The sequence below is a fragment of the Aethalodelphis obliquidens genome, unplaced genomic scaffold, assembly GCF_003676395.1.
Source record: "Aethalodelphis obliquidens isolate GAN/ISIS:26980383/991018 unplaced genomic scaffold, ASM367639v1 scaffold2, whole genome shotgun sequence".
Taxonomy (NCBI): domain Eukaryota; kingdom Metazoa; phylum Chordata; class Mammalia; order Artiodactyla; family Delphinidae; genus Aethalodelphis; species Aethalodelphis obliquidens.
Window position 1 is genome coordinate 38,276,914 of NW_020837946.1, and position 13,240 is coordinate 38,290,153.

Genomic DNA, 13,240 nt, shown 5'->3' on the forward strand with positions numbered 1-13,240 from the left:
AATGGACTTGAGGATACGGGGAGGGGGAAGGGTAAACTGGGACGAAGTGAGAGAGTGGCATGGATGTATATACACTACCAACTGTAAAATAGCTAGCTAGTGGGAAACAGCAGCATAGCACAGGGAGATCAGCTCTGTGCTTTGTGACCACCTAGAGGGGTGGGATAGGGAGAGTGGGAGGGAGACGCAAGAGGGAGGAGATATGGGGATACATGTACATGTATAGCTGATTCACTTTGTTATAAAGCAGAAACGAACACAGCATTGTAAAGCAATTATACTCCAATAAAGGTGTTAAAATAAAGTAAATAAAATCATAATAACATTAAAAAAATAAAAAAACAAATAAATAGGTTTCTGATCTTTTTCTTCCAGTCAGTTACGTGTGCCAGTAACTATACCCAGTGTTTTTGTAAATATAAGACTAAACGTTCCTCAACTTAATGGTAACCTTGAACCTATCTAACCACACCCTTAAACGTTATCTTTTCCCTGGCTGAATTTTACTGGGGCTTTGTCAATCCACCTCTGTGAAGAATGAAATTTCTAGACTTTCTGTAATCTCTCATTTATTTTTGAAAACTGGTTAGTTCTTTCCTCAACGCGTATCTTTTTTGTGATACTTTGCCATATGCAATCAGTAGTCTCTATCACTTACTAATTGATTCTTTCCGATCACTTATCTTAACTGCTGCTGACTCAGTGGCTCGAGATAAGTTATGTGATAATGGTAACATTTTACTAATTGTTTTGCCACTGCATACTATTATCACCATCTTTCTAGCTTCCAATGTTAGTTTTTTGCTACTTAACTCCTAAGTAAATGCCACATATTTTAGGTTTTAATTATAGCAATACCCTGTTTCAAGGTATTAATTTCCATTGTAGTCAGGATCATCTATTTATTTATTTATTTTTGGCTGCGTTGGGTCTTAGTTGTGGCACGCAGGATCTTCGTTGACACGTGCAGGATCTTTCCCTGTGGTGCATGGGCTTCTCTCTAGTTGTGGTGTGCGGGTTTTCTCTCTAGTTGAGAAGCGCGAGCTCAGTAGCTGTGGAGTGTGGGCTTAGCTGCCCCACGACATGTGGGAACCTAGCTCCCTGACCAGGGATCGAACCCATGTCCCCTGCATTGGAAGGCAGATTTTTTACCACTGGACCACCAGGGAAGTCCCTAGTCAGGATCATTAATACTGGCTGCTGTAACAAATAAGTAGCTTAACACTTTATTTCTTGCTCCCATCACAGTCTTATATCAGTTAGCTTTCCTCCAAGTGATGGCTCAGTGATGCAGCCTCCTTCCATCTTGGGATGACACCATTTCAACAGGTGGCCTCTGTGGTATCCAGGGAAGGTGAAGAGAAGGAAAGAAGTCACATTGGATTTTTAGCTCCACTGTTAGAAGTGATACCCATCATTGCTGCTTAAATTCTATTTGCCAGAAGTAGTCACACAGCTATCCTAAATGCAAAGGAGACTGGAAAACATATAGGAACATATGGATATTGTAAACACTAACATTTTCTGCCACAACTTATTATTTGACCTCTCCTTTCCTATTCTATCAGAATACAAGCTGCACAAGGGCAGGGATTTTTTTTCTGTTCCATTTACTTCTGTATCCTTAACACTTAGAAGAATGCCTGGCTCATAGTAAATGGTTATTAAATATTTACTTAGAGAATATGTGAAAAGGAGAATCCAGGGCTTCTTACCATTACTAGTGAGTGAGAAATTGGAAGAAAATAAGAAAGGATTCCAAGCAACCACAACAGATACCATGAAATGTATGCACTAAAGCTCACACATATTATTCACTGAACCTCCCCCCTCCCACAAGGCATTTTAAACAGAGTTCTAATGAGAATGTTCATATAGTTGATCAATTCCATACCAGACCATAAACAGGAACTTAAAGTGAGACAAGAAAGATTATCAAGAAAAGAAAAGGTTATAGGAAAAATACAGGGTTCAAAGGAAAAAGTTACTTTTAAAGTACAACAGCAACAATGAAAACTATAGGAGCCTGAGGCCATTTAGTGTAGAGGCAAAAACATTTATGCCTAGATAGGTCCTAAGGGTATCACGGAATCATAGCATAGTAAATAAATTACAGCCACTATGAAAATGATGAATCAGGTTTGGTATACTTTCTTTAAAAAGTGAGAAAAGTTGTAATACATTTAAGAAATTTTCTTTTTTGTGTGTTCAAACGGACATTCTTCAGTCATGCCCTAAATTCCCTAGTTGTAACTAGTCATTCATTTCTCTATGATGCTTGATAGATGAAATAGGACAGTAATGGACGTCTCAGCTATTATTGTGCTTAGTTATTTCTTCCATTGGAAGCTCCCACTCCCTGAATGCTACACTGATTAGACTATATTCAGAGTATCAGGTTCAACAGGGGATAGATCCACATTTTGTGGAGTCTGAAGATTACACAATACAGAGGCTTCTTTAAGAAAAAAACCCACACGTATAAAAGAAGGTACAAAAAGTATTTATTTAGAATAAAAGTCACAACCAATTACAAATTAAAAAATTCACAAGAACCAGACATCACCAAATTCAGAAAAATATCTTGATGTTTTAAATTAATTAACTGCCTAGTATACCTTTAACAATACTTTTTCCTACATCTTTTGACTGCATACTCTTTGATTTCTGCTTCATATGAAAATGATTTTGTTACATTTTGTTCTATAGAGTTAATAGATAGTTCAGTCTTTCCACTAGTGGAGTTGATTGAAATTTATTTTTATTATTGGTAGTTTAGAAGAGTTTCTTTCCAGTCTACAACTCATTATTGGGAAAGTTACATACATTTTTTAAGATAGTGGTCAAATTTGGGAAAATCTGTACCAAATTTCTTTTACATATACAGAATAAGATGTGAGAGGACTTTCCAATTCTAGTTCTGGATCCATACATTTCAAACATTACCCCATTGCCTACATGCTTCTGTGCTGAGTCCCAAAGCATTCATTTGCTGATTGGTCTCTGGCCATCCACCTTCGTGTCACAATACCAAGTGACCCAGGTGACGGTAGGCCTTCAAGCAGTCAGAATAGATGCTACTGTTCCAATGGGCTGTAATGCCCATGAACCACATACACTTTTTCCATTTAACTAACTCAGCTTCCCCTTAGCCAGATCCCCAAAATGCCAGCAATCACTTCAGTGCTTCTGGACACAAGGGAAATTATGACTGAAGGGAAGTTAGAGTACACAGAGACAGCAATCTTTTAAGATGAAAATATTTTACTTCCAAAACTTTTACAGAAACATAATACCACATGAATACACTTCTAGGACCCCTCTTGTGGTGCTGGAAGAGGCTTGAATTTTAAGTTTCCTGGAATCTGCCTTTGGGTTTAGCTTTGAATGCTATGCTTCTGGAGGAGTGCTCAAAGGTGAGCACGTTCATAGAAGGGAGGTAATGGAGGATGATGAAGGGTCAGGACTCTGCCTTATGATAAACAGCTAAGGGCCATGCAAAGATTTTGGAAGAGAAAATTCAAGGGCTTCCCAAGTCTGTCTTTAGTCCTTGTAGTCCTGTGAGGTGAAAGAAGTACTTCAACTCAATATAAGGAATCACTGTCTAATGTTAGGCCAGTTTAAATGTAGAATTGACCAGCTAATGAAATACTGAGTTTTCTTCACAGGAACAGCTCAGGAAGAGGCTAAGTGAGAAACTGTCAGGGATCCTGTGAAGTGGAGGCCCCAGTTTGGGGAGTGGTAGCGACAGGGATGGGGAGTATGGTATGAAAGAACCTAACCTTTACACACTTTTGCAAGTCTGAGATTTTAAGATGACTTTGCTATTAACCTTATTTGAAGCCTCAGCCTCATGTTTAATGCCCGATACATAGTTTTTTTTTTTTTAACATCTTTATTGGAGTATAATTGCTTTACAATGGTGTGTTAGTTTCTGCTTTATAACAAAGTGAATCAGTTATACATATACATATGTTCCCATATCTCTTCCCTATTGCGTCTCCCTCCCTCCCACCCTCCCTATCCCACCCCTCTAGGTGGTCACAAAGCACCGAGCTGATCTCCCTGTGCTATGCAGCTGCTTCCCACTAGCTATCTATTTTACGTTTGGTAGTGTATATATGTCCATGCCACTCTTTCGCTTTCTCACAGCTTACCATTCCCCCTCCCCATAGCCTCAAGTCCATTCTCTAGTAGGTCTGTGTCTTTATTCCTGTCTTACCCCTAGGTTCTTCATGACATTTTTTCTTAGATTCCATATATATGTGTTAGCATACGGTATTTGTCTTTCTCTTTCTGACTTACTTCACTCTGTATGACAGACTCTAGGTCCATCTACCTCATTACAAATAGCTCAATTTCGTTTCTCTTTATGGTTGAGTAATATGCCATTGTATATATGTGCCACATCTTCTTTATCCATTCATCCGATGATGGACACTTAGGTTGTTTCCATCTCTGGGCTATTCTAAATAGTGCTGCATTGAACATTGTGGTACATGGCTCTTTTTGAATTATGGTTTTCTCAGGGTATATGCCCAGTAGTGGGATTGCTGGGTCATATGGTAGTTGTATTTGTAGTTTTTTAAGGATATATGGGACTGCTTTTAAGGTGAGAGAAAAAGGTTTTGTTTTTTAAACCTAAGGGCAGCAATAATGATCCATTTTAGCTCTATTTAATTTTATGCTTTTTTGTTTAAAGCCAGATTGTAAGACAGCGCTTAATCAACACAGGAGGTTAAGGGTTGCAGTTGTGGGGTTGCTGAGTCTAGAGCAAGTTGTAGAAAGAGAACATCATGTGGGATCTTTCGGGATCCCTACTCTTCCAGCAAGTACAAGGATAGGACCATTTTTTTTCTTTTGTGTGTGTGTGTTCGGGGGGCGTGGGGGGGTTGTTCATCAATTCACTGGAGTAGCCTAGCAATGATGCCTGGGATGGAAAGATCCAGAGGAATAATGAGTCAGGGCTTTTTGTGACATGTGACAGAACACAACTGAAACTGCCTTGAGGAGAGGAGGGGGATTTTTGCCTTCGGGGGTAGAGTTCACTTCAGATACATTTGCCTCCTAAGTCTCAAAAGATATCATCCCCTCTCCCACAGTTTTCCTTCTCTTGAAGTTGACTTGACTTCATTTATAGGCATTGGTGGTATTTATCACTGGCTTATATCCTTCCAAATAAGTTATTCTAGTTTGAAGGGCTTCTTTTTCTGAACTGATTCAGCAAAAACCCCAGATTGAGTTCCTGGATCAATATGCCTATCCCAGAACCAATCACTGCGGTCTGGAATATGAAGACTGGCCAGTTCTGGGGAGTGAGGGTGGGAGGTGTCAGTATCCTGGAACCACAGAGACTCGTGGGCAAGGGGGGAGGGGTAGTTCCCAAAGGAAAAATGAATAGCTGTTATCAGAGAAATGGATAATACTGAAAGTACATACTCAAAAAACCGTAAATAAGGATACCCATTATTTGTGGAAAAAATGTTTTGGGACTTCTTTCCTATGGTTGTAGTTAAACTGTAAAATCGAGTAAATCTTTCCCTTATCCAGATAGATAATCACGCATAGTGGGTAATCGTCTTATATGTCAGCGTTTTTACTCTTTCCCCTAAGTGGGACTGAGTCAATGAAGATGCTACAAAAGAAGTAAACAGAAAGCTGAAAGTATTAATACGGTAATTTTTAATTTGAGTGCCCTCTTTAGGCAAAGTAGCTGGGAGGGCTTTCAATAACCCATTTTTAATCGTGACCACACCCCGTGTAGGTGACCCGCGTATTACCGTCTTGCCCTTGCAGTTGGGGAAACCGAGGCATGACACTCCTCCATTCAGCCTTCCGGGGGGATTTAGGAAGAGTCCAGCCTGCTTGACCTCAGAGGGTCTTCCTCCTCCGCGGCGCCTCTCGGAACCCTCATGTCTTTCGGCGTCGCAGAAGGAGAGCAGCTCGGGCTCCGCCAAAGCCTCGGCATTCGTCCTTCGCCCAGCTGCATCCGCCCCGCTCTCCCACACCTTCCCCGGGAAGGTCCAACTGGCCAAGGTCTGGCAGTCCCTCCCGCCCTCTCCCCTCACCCCTCCCGCCTCCCCCACTCTGGTTCCTGACGTGCAGGAAGCCCCCAGCCCAGCGCCCCGCAGGGAGGTGCGGGCAGATGCCTCCCGGGCTTCCAGCGGGAGGGGCGCCGACGCCGCGGGAGGTGAGCGGCCCGCACCCTTCGCCCCCCGAGGGCCAGGGCGGGCACCGGGCACGCTGGGCCAGAGGAAAGTGGCAGCGCGAGGGAGGCCGGGCGAGCCCGCGGGGAGCGGCGAGAGAGGGCGACGCGGGCGGGCCGGCGCGCGGCTCGCGGGCGACGCCTGGAGAGCGAGCGGCGGGGAGCCAGGCGCTGCGGGGCCGCTCGGGGACGCGCCGCGACCGGGCCGCCGAGCTCGCCCGTAAACCTGCTCCGGACGCCCAGACCCCTGGCGCCCTCCCGAGAGCGGGCGGGAGATATGGCTTCGCGCGTCCCCGCCACTGCCGCCGCCGCCGCCGCTGCTGACTCGACAGAATCGGCGGGCCGCGCGGGGGGCGCGGCGTAACCCGGGGGTGGGCGGCGGCGCGGAGCCGCCCGGGGAGCTCCGGGCGTCGTTGGGAGCGAAGGAGGATGCCAGCACAAAGGCGAGCCGAGACCCAGCCCGCTGCGGAAGGCGGCGGGAAGAGCCGCTGAGGGGCGCGTCGGACGCGCTCGGCTCCGCGCTGCGTCTCTCGTCGCTGCCTCAGAGTCGCCGGGTCGGAGACGGCCGCGTAGGGTCCCTCGGCCCCGTGGCAGCGGCCGCCGCAGCCGGGAGCTGCATGCTACGCGCGGCGGCGCCCCCGGTCGCCTGCTTTCCCCGCGGCGTGCGCGGCCGGCCGGAGGGCGCCGGGGCCGCGGGTCCGGGCGACTGCGGGGCCGCCCTGTCGCCCGGCGGCCCCGTCCCCACCCGCAGTCGGCGGCAGCGGGCGCCGAGCCCCAGGTGAGTGCGCGGCCCTGGCCCGGCCCTCGCGCCGCAGGTACCGGACAGCGGGAGGTGGCTTTGTTTTCCTCCCTCTCGCCCCGGCGCGGTCATTCATTTGACATTTCGGCTTCCGCTGCCCAGAGACGCGGGTGAGAGGCACTGGGACGTGTTTCAAGGTTTGGTTCTCCCGGGGAGCTGAGACTTTTGGGTCCATTTGAGCGTCACTTGAGGGAGCGGAGGCTTCATTTCCTTTTTGGTTTGGAACGTGTTGTGAACATTCTCTGCGGGGGCTTGGGGCCTGGAGGAAACTGGGGCTGCAGATTTAGACGTAGACGTTTCCGAGGACGTGCAACTGCAGAGGTCTGGCTCTTCCATGCCTTGTGTTTTCCGCTATTAGCAGAGCTCAGGTGTTTTTCCTTGATTATTATTAATTTAGGAACAGCTTTACAGGTACATTTATTTCTTTTAGAGTTGGAAGTCTTTGGAGACAATACAGAGAGCTCACAGAGTTACAGGGGATCAATCGATAATAAACTTGGAGAAGGCAAGCGTCAGCAATCCTCGTAGGTAGAGGTGAACGGTAGGCAAACTTCCCGGGGGCCTTTAGCCTTCCCAGTACGGTTTCTGCTTTCACCGTCCTAGAGTCAAGCAAACTCTGAATTCTCATTGTACGTATGCCTTTGTCAAAGTGTGAAACTTGTCTTTTTTTGAATAGTTTTCTAGTTTGTCATTTGGAAGAAAAAGATTTTAATGTAATTATTAGAGTCCTCTATTAGACCTGGTGAAATTTCATGTTTTCATTTGTCTCATAAGTATGATTTTCATTTTACTATTTCGTCTGTTCCATCAAGGGCTCATTTCTTCTGTTGCCTAGAGAGAGCTCCACCTGCTCCCCCTCCAACAGATGGCTGTGTGTTCTGAGAGGTTATCTTTAAAATGACACTCACATTACCTGTAAACAAAAAGGATCAGTTATTAGGCTTATCTTTGGAGTTATTAAAGCAAGAAGCCTAATCTGGATGGGGATATTATTAATGGTGTGAAAATCTGGAGTTTGCTAATCTGTTTGGGCATCAGAAGATTCCTGCAGGGATTGTTTATATAGTGTGGGAGACAGATGGCATCCCTAGCAGACAAGAGAAGCCCAGCATAAAGGGTCATTGTATTCTTCAGAAATTATCCACTTCACTGTTGGGAGATGGGGTCAGGTGGGGAAGCCATAATTTTCATCTCCCAAAGGAGGCATTATAACCTTATCATCCAGCAGCCTAACCAGTTAGTTTCTTTTTTCTTTGAACATTTAAAAAGTCATTATTGAGCTGTTTGTTTTGATTATTCCTTCGGCCCATTTTGGCCTCAATTGTGGTTATGTGAAGCAGTTTAAGCAGTTATATTAACAAAAATATCTTTGAATTTAAGATTATCGTATCACTGGGAAAACAGCAGTTGTATACAAATGGCCCCTTGGACTCATAGTGTCTCCTAGCTGGAATGACTTAGTCCAATCTGCATGAATTCAAAAGGAGTTTCTTCTACCATCTCTGTGACAGGTGGTTCCCTGGCTCCCAGCATTTGTCATGAGACTCTCAGCTATGGGTAGTACTCTACTTTTATAAGGCTTAACAGCCTAAGGCATTTGCTTTATCATTGCCTCCATCACAGCATTGAACAGCCTTGGGCAGTGAATCTTTTTGAATGACTGTGGAGTCCATGAAGAAATCAGTCATTCTGAACATTTGAGATAAGCCAGCTGGAGCTTTTCTGCTCCTACCACCATCATAGATTCTTCTGTGCTGTAGATTCCAACTAGATTGCAAAATTGGTCTCCCCTCTGCATGCATGTGAGGGAGAATATTCCAGTGAATTAATAGTCACTAACCACAGGACTAAATTTAATGAAGAACATGAGCAATGTTTGACCCCCCTGAACAGGAAGTATGGGGTAAAAGTAAGCACTGGCTCTGTTTAACGTGGGAACTGTGATCTTGAGGGAAAAAAAAAACATATCTTCTTACTTTTTTCAAATCCTTCTGCACCACTGATCTCAGCAAAAGGCAAAGAAACCAAGGTTGTTACCTGTAGCTGAGGACAGATGCCACAGCCATTTCTTTTGGATGAATGTGTGCTGCTGGGGAGGTAGCTTTCGGGCTCTGTCCAGTTTCAGCGTGTGCCTTGGCATCAACAAAAGGGTCTAACATTCAGATTCGGATTGTTAAATCCGTGGCTGGTATCTGTGTACCTTCTCACCAGGTTGCTTCCTTTCTTGTGAAGTATTCCTTTATGAGAAACCCGAGGCACCAGGCCTGGGGCTTACTGGGCACCTGGCCTGCATCCACATTCTCGTGTGTTGCTGCCTGCTTTCTTGAGTAAAAATGGAGCCAGTTTTGCACGAATAGGGAATGGCAGGGTGGAGTGAAAACATTTCCAGCTCCATTGTGGAAAGCCAGGCCTGGCCTGAAAGAGAGAGGACTATATTTGAAGTTTGGTTGATGTAGCAGAGGCAGAATTGCTTCTTTACACACAGGATGTCTTTTGTGTGGGAAAATGTATGAGGGATTAGAAGGGTGACTACACCCTCTGGTTAGCCTGCAGTAGTCCTGGTTTTTTCCTGTTGACCTATCTGAATTATCAAATGCATCCCCTTTCACATTTAAAAGTGCCCTGGTTTGGATGATAAATTATGTGGTCACCCTAGATATTAAGGAATCTTCACTATTTTCTTCACCACCCTCTCCTGACTTCAAATTTTGAGTCTGGCTTTGTTTCAGTCTTTAATTTGTTAAATGCAAAGGTAAGAAAGGTTAAAAAAAAACAAACCCAAAAAACCCAAAAAATGCATAAGGAAAAAAGAAATGGCAAGGAAGACAAAAGACTGATGTAATTGGTTGCTTGTCATCTATTTATACATATAAGAAATAAAATTGTTTTTTCCTTGACATATTAAGTGTCTACTCTGGCTCTGAGCCCAGGTTATTATTGTCTTCGAGCACAATAAGAATGTGCCTGTTTACCTAGGGCTGGCATGAATTGGGACAACTCCTATGATTTGGGAGAGCAGCTTCAACAAAATTCTGTTTGCAGACCTGATGGGTGCATGGCTTTTGCAGATATGAATGAAAGTTTCAAGATCTAGTGTTTGGTCAAGTTCTTGGAATTTACTGAGAGACCAAAACACATGTGTCGTTGTGAAGACTTGACTCCACATTCTCCTAGTTTCCAAGCCCTCTGGGCCACGAGGATAATAGAAGAGCCTTTGTTTTCTGCCCTCTCTTTTGACTAGAGTCTTGGGTTTGGGTCTCAGTTTTTCAGACAAAGGGCTTGCAGAGAAGAATGTGCTGTGCCCACTCATCACGTGAACATTCTCATAGGGGCTGGAGATTGTGCAGGTGACCTGGTGGGGATTTGAGTTCTAAAGCTAGATATATGAAGCTTGTGGCATGTACTTCAACAATGGCTGTGCTCCTTGGCTAAAGAATTGCCTGTTTGAAAGAGTTCACTTGCAGTGCTGGCCAGCAGGTGTTACAATTAATTATGGCTGTCACTTTTTCCACACCCACTCTGCTAAAATCCTCCAAAGCTTGGTTGGCATGCTTGAATAAGAAGAAATGTATGTATCTTCTTTATGAGTAGGATAACCATGTAATTATTTTTGCTCAGATAAGGACACTTTTGAGAGTAGAAGGGGATACTAACTGGAAGGGGCACCAGATCAAACAGTATAAACTGGGCTATCCCAGGAAAATTATGATGGATGGTTGTCTTAACTATTACCTAAGTCATTAGCTTTTATATGAAGAATGCCCATATGATGGAAAAATGTCCTTAGCTTCTTCTAGATTTGTTCAACATATGTCTAATGTGTGCATGCATATATGTGTATGTGTATATATACAAACATTGATCATATATCTATAGATATGTGTATTGTGGGGTTGAAATTAACTACTTACGAAGACCTAGTCATTTGGAAAATTGTGACTTTCATCATTTTTTTCATGGGTTGACTTTTAAACTAAAAAAAAAGTCCATCCTCTCCAAACTTTAAATCATCTTCTGACCTTGTGTAGTTCTCTTGCTTAAATCATTTGATAGTTCTCCATTTTCTGTTTAATTCTCAAAATAAGATCCACAGACAGATTGGTGGCTAAAAAGGAAAAGCAGTGAAAACATTTCACTTATTCATTCATTCATTCAACTACTATTTATTTAGCACCTTCCATGAATCTAGTTGCTGAATGAATAAAACTGCCCTTGTGAAGTTTTCTTTCAGTTGGGAGTGGAGGGGTAGGAGTGGGAGATGCACCATAAACCAAATTATACAGCATGGTAGAAGGGGATAAGTGCTTTGGAAGAAAGAAAGTAGAACAGGATAAATATAGTTGAGTAGCCTTCATGAAGAAAGAGACCTTAAGCAAAGAGTTAAAGGAAGTGACAGAAGTTACTCATACAGATACCTGGGGAGGAGTGTTCCAGGCAGAGGGAACAGCCAGTGCGAAGGCCTGAAGGTGAGAATGTGTTTGGATGTGTTCAAAGGTTAGCAAGAAGACCAACACAAGGGGGTGGGGTGATGGGGGGGACTTCGAAATGTGAATCAGAAAGATAGTGTAGGAGTGACAGAGCATGTAGGACCTTGAGATATGAGAGTAATTATAATTTCATCAGAAATCCCATTATGTTCTTAAAAGTTATTATGGTATAAAAAATTGTGTTCATGCTATGAAGACTGCACTGGTCAATATAGCTTACATTTCATAAGCACTTCATCATGGTGCACTTCATCTTGGTTAATATACTTTTTATGTCATTTGCTTATTGTTTATTTGTTAAAATAGCATAGTTTGTTGTTGCTGGTCTTAAATTGTATCTCAGTTTCACAAAAATAGATCAGTGGCTCAAAAGTGGTTCATTGCAGTGTGAAAATAGTGATGAAAATAGTAATGTAAATGCTGCAGTTCAGAATGTCATAAACATACTTATAGAACCGAATCCCATTCCAAATATAAAATGTGTATCTGTATGTGTAAAAACAAGGACGTTTGTGAGAGTGATGATTTCAAAACAGTAGCTGAAATGAAAAAGTGCATATGGAAGTATGATGATGACTATCTCAAACTGCTTTTTATTGGGCTTGCCATCCATTCGCTCCAAGTCCCCAGTCATTGCCTGTTATGAAACTTTGTCTGTGAAAGCATGGATGTTTTGGTGTCATTTTCAAACAAAGCACAGTGGCTTCCTTGTTATACTATTCAAGTTTCCCAGGGCAAGTACCCAATAATGTTTTCCGTTACAAAATTAATGTATTATACTGCTAACGGTGGGTAAGAGATTAAAACTCTAGTAGCTTCCTTAAAGGATCCTTGTAACAGAAGTAAGTATAAGTCATTTTATTGAAGAGACACCTGGGAAATCAGCTGGAAAGTTAAAGACAAACATTATCCTTAGAGAGAAATCGGAAGTTATTGACACAATTCCTTTGTCAAATGACACGGTTGGCTGTTGCATAATATCAGTGGAGTAGGGAAGAGCTATTACTATCAAGTGCACGCTAGCAGATATTTCACTTTATGGTTGGATGAAACCCACCGATGTCATGCAGAGAATGAATCAACTTTTGGCATTTGTTCAGGGAGGAGCACTCGGTGATGCTTTGTTCATTTATCACTGAAAACTCGTGCTATAGGGGAAGAGATTTTTCTCTTGGTTAACCATTATATATGAGACTGGAGAAGTCCTCAGGAGGCAGGACTGACAGAGCATAAGTTTCATGTACAGATAAGAAGGTGATGGGTTCATGAAGAAAAGAAGTTGTACCTAGAAGCCAATCCACATGCTCTTCCATTCACAGCGAAGATGTAGCACCTTCTGATCTTGAGGAAATACTAAAAGAAAGTGAAAACTGGGTACAGCCAAATTGCGGCCCCTGAGTATCTGCATGTGCTGTGCAAAGTGATGGGCAGGGAGTATAAGGCTGCTTCTCTGTGCTGATGTACCCTGGCTGTTTAGGGGAAAAGTGCTCATATGATATTTTATCTGTGGTGTAAGATATCTGTGGAGCAAGAAAAATGTTTCTCATGACGTGGATTAGAAATGATTTCTCTCGTATCAAGTGGCATACCTCAGTACTAAACTCTGCCCACAGGGAACCGTGTGAAGGACAGGGAGGGACGGAAGAATTGTTAACAAATAAAACAATCTGCCACAGTCTTAGGACTGAGATAGTTTATTCATTAGAGAGAGTTGGAGGTCCACATTGACCATAAAGAGTAGAGGAGGTT

At 43.4% G+C, this 13,240-nt stretch overlaps 1 protein-coding gene across 1 annotated transcript in view; it reads left to right on the forward strand.

Moving 5' to 3' along the window:
• Positions 1-6,886: 6,886 nt before the first annotated feature.
• The window catches only part of HECW2 (HECT, C2 and WW domain containing E3 ubiquitin protein ligase 2), a 414,407-nt gene continuing 408,053 nt past the window's right edge, over positions 6,887-13,240 (forward strand). The window contains exon 1 of the mRNA XM_027125303.1: positions 6,887-6,983. The gene's annotated coding sequence lies outside the window, so the exon portion shown is untranslated. The remainder of the gene's footprint in view (positions 6,984-13,240) is intronic.